Raw genomic sequence first — 15,287 nt, forward strand, 5'->3', positions numbered from 1 at the left:
AACTAGTGACGATCAATGAACACACCACGGCATCCAGAGATCCTCAAGCCTCCATATAAGGTCAAGACAACATGGAGTCACATAAGAAGAGAAGTGGATGGACCTGTTTTGGAAATATCTATCACTGAAACACCAAGAAGTAAAAGGGGGGTAAGAGTGGAAGAGGCAAAGGAGGAGGAAGAGGGTAGTGGCAGTGTCACAACCTAGGTGTCATCGGTGACTTCTCTTTCACCTTCTCATATTTAATCTGTAGGTAAGTCCTGTCAATTCTACCTTCACAATGTCTCTTTCTATATATAAACTCTCCTCTTTCTTCTGACACTGCTACCACCCTGGGTCCTAACCTTTACCACTTCATGCCTAGATTAGTGTTAACAGCCTTCTGGTTCATCTCCCTGCCTCATATTGCCTCACACTCCAGTCCACCCTCCACTCAACTATCAAAGTGATCTTTCTAAATATAAAATATATAAAATTTGCAATCTATTCATCTCATTCAAGTTCCACTGCAACCCTCTGAGCCTGGTCTCTATTATCACCCCAATTTATGCATGGGTACAATGAGACCAAAAATGGTTAAGTAATTTGCCCATGGACAAAAGTATCATAGTTGAGATTAGAACTAAGGCCTCTCTGACTTCCAAGTCCAGTACCTATCCACTGTACAATCCAGCCTCTAAAAGCCGGAGCAGCTGAAGTCCACAGTTAAGTGATCGTGCCTTCATGGAGCTCATATTCTAATGAGACACACAATACTATCAACTACATGCAAACAGGATATATTCATGAGAATGATCTCAGAGCCAAGTAAAATAACTATGAGGAGAGGTTGCAAAGAGGCAAATTTAGGATTGCTGTGAGGAACAACATCCTAATAATTTACCTGCCCCCAAGTAGAATGGGGTAGCTCTTAGGTAGTGGATTCCCTTTCACTAGAGGTCTTCAAAGGGTCCATGATCATTAAACCATAAAAAATATGGACCAGAATTCAAGTCCCCGAAACCTATCTCAGTGCTCTCTGTATCTGACAATTACTGTAGCATTTCATATACAGACTTTCAGAGTTGGAAGGGACCTTAAATCCAACCCTTAATCCATTTTATAAATTTAGAACATGATACCAGGGAAGTGAATTCCATCAAAGGGTCACGCTTGAGGATTTAGAGGGCCACATGTGGCACTGAGACTGTAGGTTCCCTAACTCTGAGCAGGGGAGCACAATACAGCACAATGCTACAGTTGGTAGTGATGGTTTAATTATATAACACTCCACACTTCAGAAAGCACTTTTTTCTCCTTATTATAGATACGAAAGCGGAAACTTAGAAAGGTAACTGATTTGTTCAGTCATACAGTTAATAAGGTAGCAAATACAAAACTCAAACCCAAGTCTTCTGTCTCTAAGTCCAGTGTTTTTTCCACTACACTATCATGAAAAGTCCAGAATTAATAGAAGCGAACTATAATTTGCAAATAAAGTTTAAATAAAATTAACTTTTCATAAGGTGCTTTAATGGTATGAAAATTTAAACTGAATTTTACTAGTATATAAAATGAACAAGGAAATTCCTTATAGCTGATGATTCATGGCAAGAGAATAAATTTGAGTTTTTCACATATTGTGCATTTTGAGATAAAATGTAATTACATGTATTTCTACTGAAATGCAGACAGAGCGTAACAGAAAAATAATGTTTTGTTTTAATATATACAATATTTTGAAGAGTCTATTTTTATTTCATTAACTTTAAAAAGGATTTTTGCTTCATGGAATAACGTACTCTTTCCCTGTGACTCTTTCGTCTTCAAATACATTCCTTGTTCACTTCCTGTTTTGAATGTTCTACTATCCAACTTTCAGTTTCACTGGGATTGTTAACATATACAGGAACCCTCCTTGTTAACTCTATCCTTATTGGATTGCATTCTGACTTTCCTATGGGATGACAGATCTACAGCTGTAAAGTCATCTGATTTAATCTCCTCACTGTACAGAGGAGACCCAGAAAGATTAAATTCCTTGCCCACAGTCACCTGAGTAGTTGTAGCTCAGCTGCCATGTGAGGCCAGGTCATCTGACTCCAAATCCAGACTTCTTCAGTTGTATCATGCTGCCTCTCTTTAACAGATCACTTCTATCTGCTCAGTTCTTCTTGCCTTCCTGGATTCCTAGTTCCTTCTTTAAGAGCTTCTTCTATAAGAAGATTTAAATAGCCCACTTTCCAGTCTCTCCTCTTATTCTATCCCTTCACTTAGTTTCATCCTTTGAGATTTATATAGTTTTCCAACAAAGTTCCAATGCCATGAAGAACAGGTATAAATTGTACACATTTTTCCCTTGCTATTGGCAATGAACTGATTCAAATTGAAGAACTTAATAAGGCTCACAGATTTATAAAATTACAAGTCAAAGGATATGACCATGCAGTTTTCAGAGGAATAAATTAAAGCTATCCATAATCCTATGGAAAAAAATGCTCTAAATTATTATTGATTAGAGAAATGCAAATTAAAACAACTCTGAGGTACCACCTCACAGCCATCAGATTGGTTAATATGGCAGAAACAGAAAATGGTAAATTGGAGTTGGAGAAATTGTGGGAAAATTGGAATACTAATGCATTGTTGGCAGAGTTGTGAACTGATCTAACCATTCTGGAGAGGTATTTGGAATTATGTCCAAAGAGCAATCAAACTCTGCATACCCTTTGATCTAGCAATACCACTTACTAAGTCTGTATCCCAAAGATATCATAAAAATGGGAAAAGGACAGACACATGCAAAAATATTTATAACAGTTCTTTTTGTGGTGGTAAAGAATTAGAAATTGAGGGGATGCCCATCAACTGGGGAGTGGCGAACAAGTTGTGGTATGTGAATGTAATGGAATACTATTGTGCTATAAGAAATGATAAGCATGTGGATTTAAGAAAAACCTGGAAAGACTCACATGAACTGATACCGAGTGAAATGAGCAGAACTGGGAGAACATCGTACACAGCAACATTGTGCGATGATTAACTATGAGAGACTTAGCTCTTCTCAACAATACAATGATCTAAGACAATTCCAAAAGACTTGTGATGGAAAATGCTATCCATGATGCGAGAAAGAACTATGAAGTCTACTGTGCTATAAGAAATGATGAGCAAGAAGATTTAAGAAAAACCTGGAAAGACTTGACATGAACTGATGCTGAGTAAAGTGAGAACCAGGAGAACACTGTGAAAGCATACTGTTTTCACTTTATTTTTGTTTTTTTCTTTCTTGTGGTTTTTCCCTTTTGTTCTGATTCTTCTTCCACAACATGACTAATGTGGAAATGTTGAACAGGATTATACACGTATAACGTATATCAGATTGTTTGCTCTCTTGGGGAGGGGAGAGGAAAGGAAGAAAGAAAAATTTGGAACTCAAAATTTTATAAAAGATATGTTGAAAACTATCTTTACATGTAATTGAGGAAAAATATTATTTAAGGGGAAAAAAGAAACCTTTAAAAAAAAGAACTGAATAAGACTCAGTACTTGTAAACAAGCATAAAACAATGCTGAAAGAAAGTTACTTTCTTCACATTAGAATAATGTAGCTTTAATTTCCAAGGTCCAGAAATCATAATTTTTTTCCTTACTCATAAGCTCAATACTTGAGAATTTGTGGGACTGAGCAGCTTAATTACCAATATAATTTTTTTCACTGCTTTTCATGTAGTATTAATGTGATACTGGACATTTCCGGCCAAAACTATTTTGTTTATTGCTGAACATTTAGTAAAAAAGACTAACAGTCTTACCATTCAAGCAAAAAAGCATGAGGCCACCAAAAAAGAATGTTAGCTTAGTTTTAATGTTACTGTATTGATTTTTTTCCTAAGAAAAAAGGTACTGTCAGTTATATAAAATTCTGTACATTAGTGTACTGCTGTGGTTTGTGGGATTTTGCTGGAGAATTAATAGAATTTTATGAAATACAGAGTATGCATTTGCACCAGTAATAATTTACTGCGGATTTTAACAAAACCGACCTTTACTTGGTTCTGCTCACAAATACCATAATGCTCTCTTTTTATATGAAGTTGCAAATATTTTTACTTTGAAAAAATAATGCAATAGTTTTGACAGGAAAAGAAATTAACCATTTAGTTCTGCAGCATGGGCAGTTTGTTTTGCCTTTCTCAACAATACATCTCTATAATACTATCAAGAATGATGCTAGCACAGTTCTAGAAAAAAGAAATAAATGATAACGAAGATGGAAAAACAAAACAAAACAAAAAATAAACTGAATATTAGTAATTATGACCAAACTTGGCCCTGGAGAATCAATCAATTAAGCCATTATTAAATAACTGCTATAGCACTGTACAAGAGATACTAAAAGAAAATGAAACCACCCCTGACCTTAAGGACAGTGTAGGATAGACAAAATAAATACAAAATAATGGGAGACTGGAGGAGAGATAATAATTGAGAAAATATATTTACTTCCTTTCTTTGAAGAGGTAAGGGACTCTTGGTGTGGAATACTGCATATACCATATGTCAGTCAATAAACATTTATTAAATGGCTACCATGTGCCAGTGGTGCTAAGAGTGCTAAGCAGTGGAGATATAAAGAAAGACAAAAGATACTTCCTGCCCTCAAGTAGCTCACAATCTAATCAGGTAAATAATATGCAAATAAATATGTACAAACAAGCTATATACAAAGCAAAATGAGAAATAATCAACAGAGAGAATGCACTAGAATTAAGAGGGATTGTTGGTTTTGCAGAACTGCCTTTCTTTCTCTTTCTTTTAAAATAATTATTACAAATGACTGTCTAACAGGTCCAAGGCAAATACAGATTTAGAAAGGAATATAAAACCAAAAGACATCAATAAAAATAAGATAACTATGTTTAGGGAGTAAAATGTGGTTATAACTGTTTGCTTTTGGAGGTTAATAAGAAATTTTTTATTTCTAGGGCTCTAGACAAAGGGCCCAATTAAAAATAATTGATTTTAGAAAATAAAGTACATTTTTTGCTCTTTTCAACCTAAGTACCACTAGTGTCAGAAAATTACTTTTCAAAAGTCTTTCTCAAAAAAAGTCTCTCAAAAAAAAAAGTCTTTCAGAATTAAAAAAAAGATTTCAATTCCACGTGGCAATATCAGTATTTTCTTCTAAAAGAAAGGTTAAATTCCTAATAGTAGGAATTTATGATTTATACAGGGTTTCCTGTCCTTACAACTCCATGAGGGAGAGCAGCAGAAATGTTATTATCTAGACTTTAAATATAAGAAACCTAAGGCTTAAAGTGATTAAGTGACTTTCCTGTAGGCACCCAGATAATAAGCAAGATACCTTAGAGATCAGCTACTACAAACACTGGCCCCCTCCTCCCATTTAAACCCTGCTCTGTTCAGCATGCTTCTGCAGCTTCTCTAAGCAGAATCAGGTAGGAGGAATAGGGGTTCTGACCTTTCTCATTCAGAATTGTCAAAGACAAAATTTTAAAAACCCAGAAGATGTATAATTCTAGTTTTGTGAAAAGAGTCCTGGGTTCAAGTTTCCTCTCTGATCCTGGGTGACCCTCAGTAGGTCACTGAACTTCTCTCACCTCTGTTTCTTATCTGTGGGGTTTGGGATCGGGGTATGGACTGCATGATCTTTATAATGCTGTCAGTCTCTGAACCTTGTGAAAAAAATGATACACTGTATCACTGTCCAAACAATAAGCTACGTTGTTTCAGAATGGTTTTATTTTCAGTTAAAGAATGATACCTGGATTGAAGGTAGAGAAAATTCCAGGTTAAAAGTCAAACCAGGATTTTTGTAAAATCAGATCATGTGATCAAAGCTTTAGAATTATAAATGTCCTTGAAGGTCAAAAAAATCAACTCCCCTCTCTTATTTTACAGATAAGGGGACTTCAGACAAGAGAGAATAAAAACTATCTCTCTTAAGGTCACATGGACATTAAAGGTGTCCTGGACTGACCAATCCCGAGTCCCTGGCTCCCAATCCAGCAATCTTTCACTAAACCACATCTTCTTTGATTGGTTTTTTGAAGGTATAGCCTCCTTGCTCCCTCAACTTGTACACAAACATCAAACATTCTACTCAGGAACTCGGAATGCAGCAACTGAAGCAGCAATAAAGAGGCTTCTAAGAATGTTCTCTTCACTCCCAGCACTTAAAAAACCCAACTGAATAAATTCAGTCACTCAAGCCTTGACTCTAAATAAAGTGAGCCCAGATGTATATTAATGTGAAGACAGTGAAAGCTGTACTCACTAAAATCTTAACTATTAACACAAATTTGTCTATAGATAAAACTTGGTTCTGTTGTTGAATTCACTCGGGGGAGGCCAGTTTGAAAGGAACAGCCAATCATATGGGCAGGTACAATACCGGTACTGACACTGGAAAGCTATGCCAGCAAATTTGGCAGGACTTAGAAAAGGCTAAAAAAGTATGGGCATGGTTCCTTATTGGAGGACCTGCCTAGTTAAGTTTGAAAAGGCACAGCAGAAGCAGGTTGGGCTACCAGGTGCTGACTATTTGGTTAGGCCACAGCAACTCAAATAGAAGAGGAGGAAGGGAGATTTCAAATCAATGATAGGTATATCCATATCGCGAATCCTTTCAGTACTTAAATACTAGTAATTATCTTTAATATGACAGTTTAAAACTCTTAAGTCATGAAATACTAAAACTTATCTTTAATAAAGATGGTCTGAATATGATCCAAAAAAGCCCAAAGGCATTTTAGAGCAATAAATATTCTCAGAAATGTTTTTTTAAAAGAGATTCATTATTATAATTTGCATCTTGTCTACAATAATAGCTGATACTTTTGTAGCACTTTAAAGTTTACAAAAAACATTGGATGGATTAATTAATTTGACGCTTACAAAACCATAAGAAAGGCACTATTCTCCCTACCCCCACACTTTGCAGAATAGGAGAAGTGATTGTACATGGGCAGCAGCTACTAAGTGACAGAGGCAAGATTCACACCTCCGTCTCTCTTGACTCCAGGTTATTTTCTACACCACCAAGTCACTTCTCCCAATAATATGTTTAGTGTAAATCCGTTATGTAATAATCCACATTGAAAATTTTGCCTCAAACACTTACTAGCTGTAGGAACAGGAGCAAATCACTTAACTTCTGGGTGGGTTTCCTTATCTATGAAATAAAAATAGCACCCACAGGATGGTGAAGATCGAACGTGTAAAGTGCTTTGAAAACCTTAAAGTACAAGGTCAGTGATTCTTACAACCACAGGTACAATACAGCTAAAGTATCTCCAGCATAGATAACAAAAGATAGAAATAACCAGTGTTGTAACGGCTCCTTGGAGAAGCTGTGATCTGATCCAACCATTCTGAAAAGCAATTTAAAGTCACGTTAAAAAATAAAATTAAAGTGATTAAACTGTCTGCTCGCTTTAACCCAAACACATCACTGTTGAGCCAAGTTTGTCCCGCAACTGTGGAACATGCCGAGCGATCCTCCCTGAAGCCTCCGTTCACCTCAAGGCCGCTAGCCCCCTTCCCACCACAAAGAACTGCAAACGTCAAGAGCGAGAAGAGAGGTCACCCCTCTCCTGAACACACGCCCCCCTTCCCTGCAGGATTTCACAGCTGGCACTCGTGGCACCTTCAGGACATAGCTGCGCAGGGCCGTCCCCGGACAGCTGTCACAGGCCGATCCCGCTGTCCACCAGCGCCAAACCCGGGGTGGGGGCCCCCCTGCGACTGTGCAGGGAGGAAAGGAAGGAGCCCACCTGTCCAAACCTGCACCTCAGCTGCGTGCGTGGGGGGGGGCCCAGGGGAGAAAGGGAGAGAAGACAAAAGACACCGCAATCTGGGGGGCACAGGGAGCAGACAAGACCCCGCCCCGCTTTTCCGCCTTCCCCAAGGGGGGAAATCGGCAGAAAACCACCGAGGAGGAGACAAAAGCCGGGTCTCAGGAAGGCTCCCCCGGGCCGGGGTCCGCAGCTGGCGCGATGCGGGGCGCAGGCACCGGGGAGCCCAGCCCCAAGGGGCGGCCCAGCGACCCCCCGCTGCCAAGACAGCGCCCTTCCCCGCCACCTCGCGCTGGGAGCAGGGCCCGAGCCCAGCCCCGCTCTCGCCCCGGGCTTCCACCTCCCCGCCCTCCCCGGGAAGGGCCAGGCTTACCAAAGCCTTGCCGCGGATCAGCTTCTTCTGCCGCTCCTCGTCCTCCATGGCTTGCGCTGGGAAGGAAGAGGGACAGGGAGGGAGGGAAAGAGAAGGGAAAGGTCTGATTGAGACTGACGTCTCGGTGGGCCGGGACTGGGCACCGCAGTGCTCGGCCACCGGCCCCGCGCCAACTCTCCACGCCGGCTCACGGGAGGACCGCGTCCGGCGTAGCCGCCATCCTCGTCTCCACGGAAACACTGAGGCGGAGGGCGGGAGAAGGGGCAGGAGAACGTTCGCGCAGTCGCCGTGGACAAGGGTTCGGGCAGGTGCGCCGAGAGCCCCGCCCCCTGAGCCCCCCGCCGCGTTCCAGGCCCCACCCCCCAGGCCCCCCGCCGCGTGCCGGGCCCTCTCCCCGCCCCCCCACTCCCGCCTTCCCGGGCCTCGGGGGATGGAGACCAGCCTACCTGGCAGCTAGGTCAAGCCAAGCAGCCTAGATGAAGGGCACACCACGTGGCGTCTGGCCTTGGGCTACGCGCTGGGGGGCGGGGAGGGGGTGCGCCCAAATGGCAGGTCAGCCCGGGTGCTCCAGGGGGAGATACTCCGGGCAAACCATTGTGGACCAACCGAAAATGGGAGGATGATCAACAGCATGGAAAAGGGCCCTGCAACCACCTCCCCCATCTCACGGATGGGGAAACTGAGGCCAGCAGAAGTCCCCGCAGGCAATGAGGAGCAGGGAGAGGCAGGATTCGAACCCAGGAATACTGCCTAGTGGTTTAAAGTGTGCTCACTCTCTGCTTGGAGAGCAGGATTACGTTCTGGCCCTGAAGCGCCCGTATTGGGTGGCTTTATTCAAACTTGGGCCCAAGGATGGACCCGTGGAGACAGCCCTGGATTTGGGCTTGGAGACCTTGGAGAGCCAGTGTGGAGGTCAAGACACAGCTCTGGGCCTCGGGAACGGAGCCTCTGGGTTCTAACCCCTGGCATCCGCGAGCCTCGGGCCCCCGAGGTGGCATCCGCGAGCCTCGGGCTCCCCGATCTGTAACGAGAAGGAAGGTTGGCCTTTCTAGGCTTCTAAATTCTAACGTCCTGGATTTAAGAAATCCCTTTAACGTAAATCCCTTGAACTTTCAGGACCTCAGTTCCCTCCCTTCTAAAATGAAGGGGGTTGGACTTTTTTGTGTCGTAATCTCCTGTGACTGGCTGCTGAAGCCTATGGATCCCTTCTCGAAATGCTGTTTTTAAATGCATACAATAAAATGTATAGGATTACAAAGGAAACCAGTAGAATTGAAATACTTATTATATTGAATTCCCACTTACATACTGAAATAGTTAATTAAAATAAAACAATTTCATGGACCCCAGATTAAGAACCCCTGTAAGAAATGATCCCAAACTTCTCCTTCAGCTTTCAAAACAACTTATCTTATATGGAGATAGTAATAGCACTTCCCTTCCAGGGTTGTTGTGAGGATCAAATGAGATAATGATGGTAAGTGCTTAAGACAGTGCCTGACACATAGTAGGGACTATATAAATATTAGCAGTATATGTATATATATATGCATATAAATGTACATATATATATACAGAGAAAGAGATATATATATATATATATATATCTGTATCTATAAATACAGCAGGCAGTGCAACATCAGTAATTAAAATCTCAATTTTTGAGGCCATATAGGCCATCCTCTTCATTTTATGGATAAGGAAACTGAAGCTTGGGCTAGCTGACCTGTCCAAGGTTACACAGGTTGCAGAAGTGAGATTGAAATCTCGGTTCTCTGGTTCTGAATCTTTCCATTACACCCAGAGTTCCTCTTCCACATGTCCTTAGGTAACTAAGGCAAGGTAGAAGGGAAAGGAGGCAAAGGAGAGCTCAAAGACAGTTGAGGAGCCAATTAGGGGTGGTAGATTTGGAAGTAATTTGAAGCAAGAGGGCACAGTAACATCTGGGGGTCAGAAGAATGGGGGAGATGTCAGGTATAGGGTGGCAGCTTAGCTGAGACTTTAAGAAAAAGATGTTCCAAAAGTCTGAGATGAGTCTGATTCGTCTGGAAAGCCTCTCCCAGCACAGTCTGACTTCTATGACTGGGATGCATTCCTTTCTCAACTTCTTTTCCTCCATCCTTGCTTAAGAGTGTTTCTCACCCAGCCTGATGTCTTTCTTTTTCTTGACCTCATTGAAGGGGCCATGCCCTGACTACTTCTTAAACAGGTCTATTCAATGAGTGGGCATTTCCTGAGTGAGTACTTGCATAGATGCTGGCCAAGATCTCTCAGTGCATCCTGGGTCATCTCCAGTCATCCTGATGAATATCAGGTCACTGGATTCAGATGGCTCTGGAGGAGAAGTGAGGCTGGTGACCTTGCATAGCCTTCCCTCACTCAAAACAAAGTCAAGTGCAAGTCATGTCATTATTTCTCTGATGGCATGGTCTTCTTCAGCAATGAAGGATGAATACAACCTCCTTCTTAAGCTCCCTCTCATTCTCCCCAGCTATCACCTCACAGTTATCCTGTACCACTTTATGTGGCTGTTCTCTTACCCCATTTCTTTATTCCCTGCTTTGTATATTCTTACCTGTGCATGTGTTAAATTTGCCCTAGTAGAATTTGAGTTCCTGAGATATAGGAACGTCTGTCTTGCTTTTATCTTTTGGTTCCCAGAATTCTGAACAGTGCTTTGCACGTAGGAAATGCTTACTAAATGTTATCATTCTCTGACTATAAATCTCCCTGCTCTTTCACCTGGGGGAGAAAGGAACCTCCAGCCAGCTCTTTGCCATGCCCTTACTCCCCTGGGAAAGGAGAGTGTCTCTGAAGATTTTAGTAGTGAAGGGGGTGAACTAAGGGTTGACCTAAGGTCCTGGAAAGGACCTTAAAAATTCCTGCATTTTACCCATGAAGAAACTGGGTGAATGAAAGGAACTCAGTCCCCTGTGGGCACACCCTTATGCTCCTCCTTTATGCTGAGATTCAGAAAGGTCCCTATACTACAAGCCTCAGTTTCATAACTAGGTTAAGCCCTAAGGTCTTCTGAGTGGAACAGAAACCAACTAAACCAGTTTCTAATAAAAATGTAAGCTTTTTAAGGATTGAAACAGGAGTTTTACTCATCTCTGTGTTTTTCCCCCAGGATCCCTATGGTATTGTCATGCAAATAGCAAATAGTCAATGAAGACCAGTTGAACTCAACCTCCTGGACAAACCTTTCACCTCATCCCTCCTCTAATGTAATTCTCCCCATCTTCCAGTTCCCTCCTACTACCATTCTCCTTTCCTCCCCACCCTCACATACACACACAAACACAATATATATATATATGTAATGCACATGTATATATGTATATACATACATATTTATGTATGTATGTATTCCTGGGCTGAACAATACCTTCAGCCTCAGAGAAATGTCATATAAAAAGTGAGAGGGGTCTCAAATGTTACCTTGAAGGACCCTGTCTTGTGCTGAAGGTCTGGTAGTCTGAGACATCCTAGGAGGGCGCATGAAAGGTCAGCAGTCTGGAAAAGGAGGGGTCCAAGAAATGCAGATGAAATCAAACAAAGGAACAAGCAAGAGCCCTGATTGTGATACATGTGTTTCAAAACCGAGCGTGTAAGTGTGTCAGCAGCTCTACGCTCCAACCTCAGCCTCTTGACTTGAACATGGGTAAGGTGGGTTTTTTAAAAATTTTTTAATTCTTTTTTATTAAGGGAGTAAACCAGTCAGATCTCTTCATGCTGCAAAAACAGGCCTAACCTGGGAGGGGTTTTTTGATCTTTAGTTTCAAATTGTTTATTTATTTTTTTGTTCCATGTTTGAAACTTACCAGTTCAGGGGCATGTGACATGCAAGGAGTAGAATGGTAGACCTTTATAATTCAGAGGAACCTCAAAGATCATCTGATCCAACTTTCTCCTTTTACAGATGAGGAAACTGACCCAGAAAGATTATAGTTACATTGCTAAAAGTCCAGAATCCAGACCTCTTGACTTCCAGTTCTGTGTTCTTTCCATCTCACTCTGGAAATGTTTTTGAAATGAAAATTACTTGTGTGCTAGGTTCCAACTATATGATGTTACTTTTTGGTAATTCTCTGTTTAAATTGTGAAAAGCTTTTAAAAATTAACTTAATGTCTTAATAGATTTATGCTTCCTTCAGTATCAACCTGATCTGACATTAATGAAGATGGGGTGCACTGGATCTTATTCTCAGCAAAATTAGTTTTTTGTTTAAAGTCATGTGGCATAATGGACAGAGAGCTAAGCTTGGAATCAGAAAGACCTGGGTTCAAATCCTGTTCCAGCCTCATGCTGGCTGTGTGACCCTGAGCAAGTCCCTTATCCATTTTCAACCTTGGATTTTTTAAATTATCATTCAGTTGTTTTTCAGTCATGCCTGATGCTTTGTGGGCCCACTTGGGGTTTTCTTGGCAGAGATGCCAGAGTGGTTTGCCATTGCCTTCTCCAGCTCATTTTACGGATGAGGAAACTGAGGTAAACAGGAACTAATAATAGTGTTTATCTTGCAAGGCAGGAGTCGTTATGAGGATCAAGTGAAACAGCACATATAGTATTCTGCAACCTTCCAGTGCCACATAAATATTAGCTATTATTGTTTGTTTTTAACAATAAAATTTCTAAAGGCACTTTAAAAAGGAACCTACTTGTTGTGTATTATATCTTTAGTTGGATAATGCCAGCTTATTGTTTATAAAATAAATTACATACAAATGTCTTCAAGATCACCTCAGTATCTTTAATAAATCTTTAAAATATCTTTAAAATCTTAATAACAAATTTGAAAATCCTTTATAAAGTTAAAACAATTTTTTTCACCAATGATATCATCCTTTTAGAAGATTCCTAGACAATTAAAGTCTTAGAGAGTTTCATGGGAAAGTGAGAAGTGACTTATCCAGAGTCACACAACAAATGTGAGATAAACATGGTACTTGAATCCGGGTCTTCTTGATTTCAAGGCTAGCTGTCTATCCACTATACCATGCTGTCTTGAGTATACAGAGCCTACTCCAATAAAGTCCCTCTCATGACATGCAGGAAGCCTCGGATTCTCAAAGAATGTGGCAGTGGGAAACAAGTTCTGCAAGGCCTGACAAAGTGGAAAGGCTTAGAGCATGACCTGGCAACCACCTGTTAGCAGAAAACCACGTCAGGTGAGTCTGAAAGAGGTTTCTTATTCAAAGGTAAGCCATCAAGTACATTATTTTATCACAACAATTCATGAAACTAGCTACTGAGACATGAAGGGTTTTGATATGGGTCAGTCTGCATTGATGGAGCTCCCTTACCAGTGAAATCACACATCCCTTTGGATATGGAACTGTATGCTAAGTATATACAGCATTATAAATCACATTATTTGTTTATTTTTCTTCTGAGTCATTATGATCACCCTCTCTGTATCATTCAGTTCTCATAAATTTAAGTCCTAGAATGACAGACTCCCAGAGCTGGGAGAGACTTCAGAGGCCTTTTAGTGCAACCTGTACCTATAACCCAAACAATATCATTTCGTTGATAGAACTGACAAAGAGTGGTCTAAGAAATTCCCTGTAAACATACTGTGACTTTGAGAGCAGAGATTTTTTTTAATCTTTTTTTGAACCTTCTACTCTTAGAACAGTGACTGGCGCAGAGTCAACAGCTGATAAATGTTTATTGATTCCCCAAATTAGGGGTGGGGAACCTGTGACCTTGAGGTCACATGTGGCCTTCTAGGTTCCTAAGTGTGGCTTTTTGACTGAGTCCAAGTTTCACAGAACAAATCGTTTTATTAAGGGGATTTGTTCTGTGAAGTTTGGATTCAGTCAAAGAGCTGTACTTGAGGATCTACAGGGCCACATGTGACCTCAAGGTCACAAGTGTTCCCCTCCAAGTGGTCATTTACCTGAATGACTCCCAAGGGGAGGTGTTGAAGGGGAGGGAGGTAGGAAGGAAGCAGGTTCCACTCCCTCCTGTGGTGGCCCATTCACCTTTTGGATAATTAGAATTGTTTCCCCTTAAAGCAATTCATTGTTGGAGTCAGGAAGACCCAAGTTCAAATTTGACCTCAGACATTTATTAGCTGTGTGACCTTGGGCAAGTCTCTTAATCTTGATTGCCTCCCCCCCAAAATATAATATAATAATGCAATATTTCCCCTTTTCACCTTCTACCCATTGCTTTAGATTTGGGGGCCTTTATTCTCTTGGGCCCAAAGAGAACCTTTTATCATTTCTGTCCCCTGGATTCTCCCCAAGTCCTCCATATCTCATTTAAGTTAGCAGGTCACCAGATTTGACAGCTTTCGAGTAAGGACAAAATAAATACTTAACAAGATTATCTTGGGGCTCCGACCTTCTAACTTCCCGTTTGGATAGCCTAGTTGGTTGTTTTAAAGACACAACCCTTTTTTATTGACTCACTTATCTTGTGATTTCTGTAAACACCCAGATTGTTTGCACCAAAAACCTCTTCCTTGACTTGTGGATGTCACGAGTCCACATTGTAAATTGTTCCTGCCTGGGTGAATGAATAATCCTGATGCCATCTTGTCACATCTGTATCGTAAGTACTTCTATAATTTGTTGAGTTTTTAAAAATGTTAATCCGGAATTATAAGGTGCCTCGCCATGCCACCCCACCCACTGGCATATTTAGTCAGCAACCTCTTTATTCCATTATAGAAGTCAGTAATAAAAATGCTAACTAGTACTGAGTCAGACTCCTTAAAGCTGAAAATGACCTAGTATTTATTACATGCTGCTATCTAATTTGGGGCAGCTAGGTGGAAAAATGGATAGAACCTGGAGTCAGAAAGCCTCATCTTCCCAAGTTCAAATCTCACCTCAGATATTTACTAACTGGGACTCTGGGCAAGTCACTTAACCTTGTTTGCCTCAGTTTCCTCACCTGCCAAATGAGCTGGAGAAGGAAATGGCAAACTACTCCAGTATCTTTGCCAAGAAAACCCCAAATGGAGTCACAGAGTCTGACCGAAAGGAATGAACATCTAATTATGTATCCAACAAAGAATACACTAGTTTTCCTCATTTCTTGATAGCTACATATGGTGGAACAGAATAATCACAGAGTTGGGTTGTTTCCTTCTTAATGC

The 15,287-nt window shown here is 41.0% G+C and overlaps 1 protein-coding gene and 1 long non-coding RNA gene across 11 annotated transcripts in view; one reads left to right on the top strand and one right to left on the bottom strand.

The window, feature by feature from the left end:
- LOC140530913 (A-kinase anchor protein 9-like) overlaps nt 1-8,262 on the bottom strand; it is a 78,576-nt gene extending 70,314 nt beyond the window's left edge. For all 7 annotated transcript variants that reach the window (XR_011976141.1, XR_011976144.1, XR_011976143.1 and 4 more), the window contains exon 1: nt 8,173-8,262. The gene's annotated coding sequence lies outside the window, so the exon portion shown is untranslated. The remainder of the gene's footprint in view (nt 1-8,172) is intronic.
- LOC140530919 (uncharacterized) overlaps nt 1-13,897 on the top strand; it is a 949,813-nt gene extending 935,916 nt beyond the window's left edge. The window contains exons 13-15 of one of the 4 annotated variants that reach the window (XR_011976162.1): nt 11,303-11,399; nt 11,621-11,836; nt 13,229-13,897. This is a non-coding gene — a long non-coding RNA (uncharacterized lncRNA). The remainder of the gene's footprint in view (nt 1-11,302; nt 11,400-11,620; nt 11,837-13,228) is intronic. The other 3 variants (XR_011976160.1, XR_011976161.1, XR_011976163.1) reach the window with 3 other exon arrangements.
- Nucleotides 13,898-15,287: the final 1,390 nt, after the last annotated feature.

The sequence above is a fragment of the Notamacropus eugenii genome, chromosome 3 (assembly GCF_028372415.1).
Source record: "Notamacropus eugenii isolate mMacEug1 chromosome 3, mMacEug1.pri_v2, whole genome shotgun sequence".
Lineage (NCBI taxonomy): Eukaryota > Metazoa > Chordata > Mammalia > Diprotodontia > Macropodidae > Notamacropus > Notamacropus eugenii.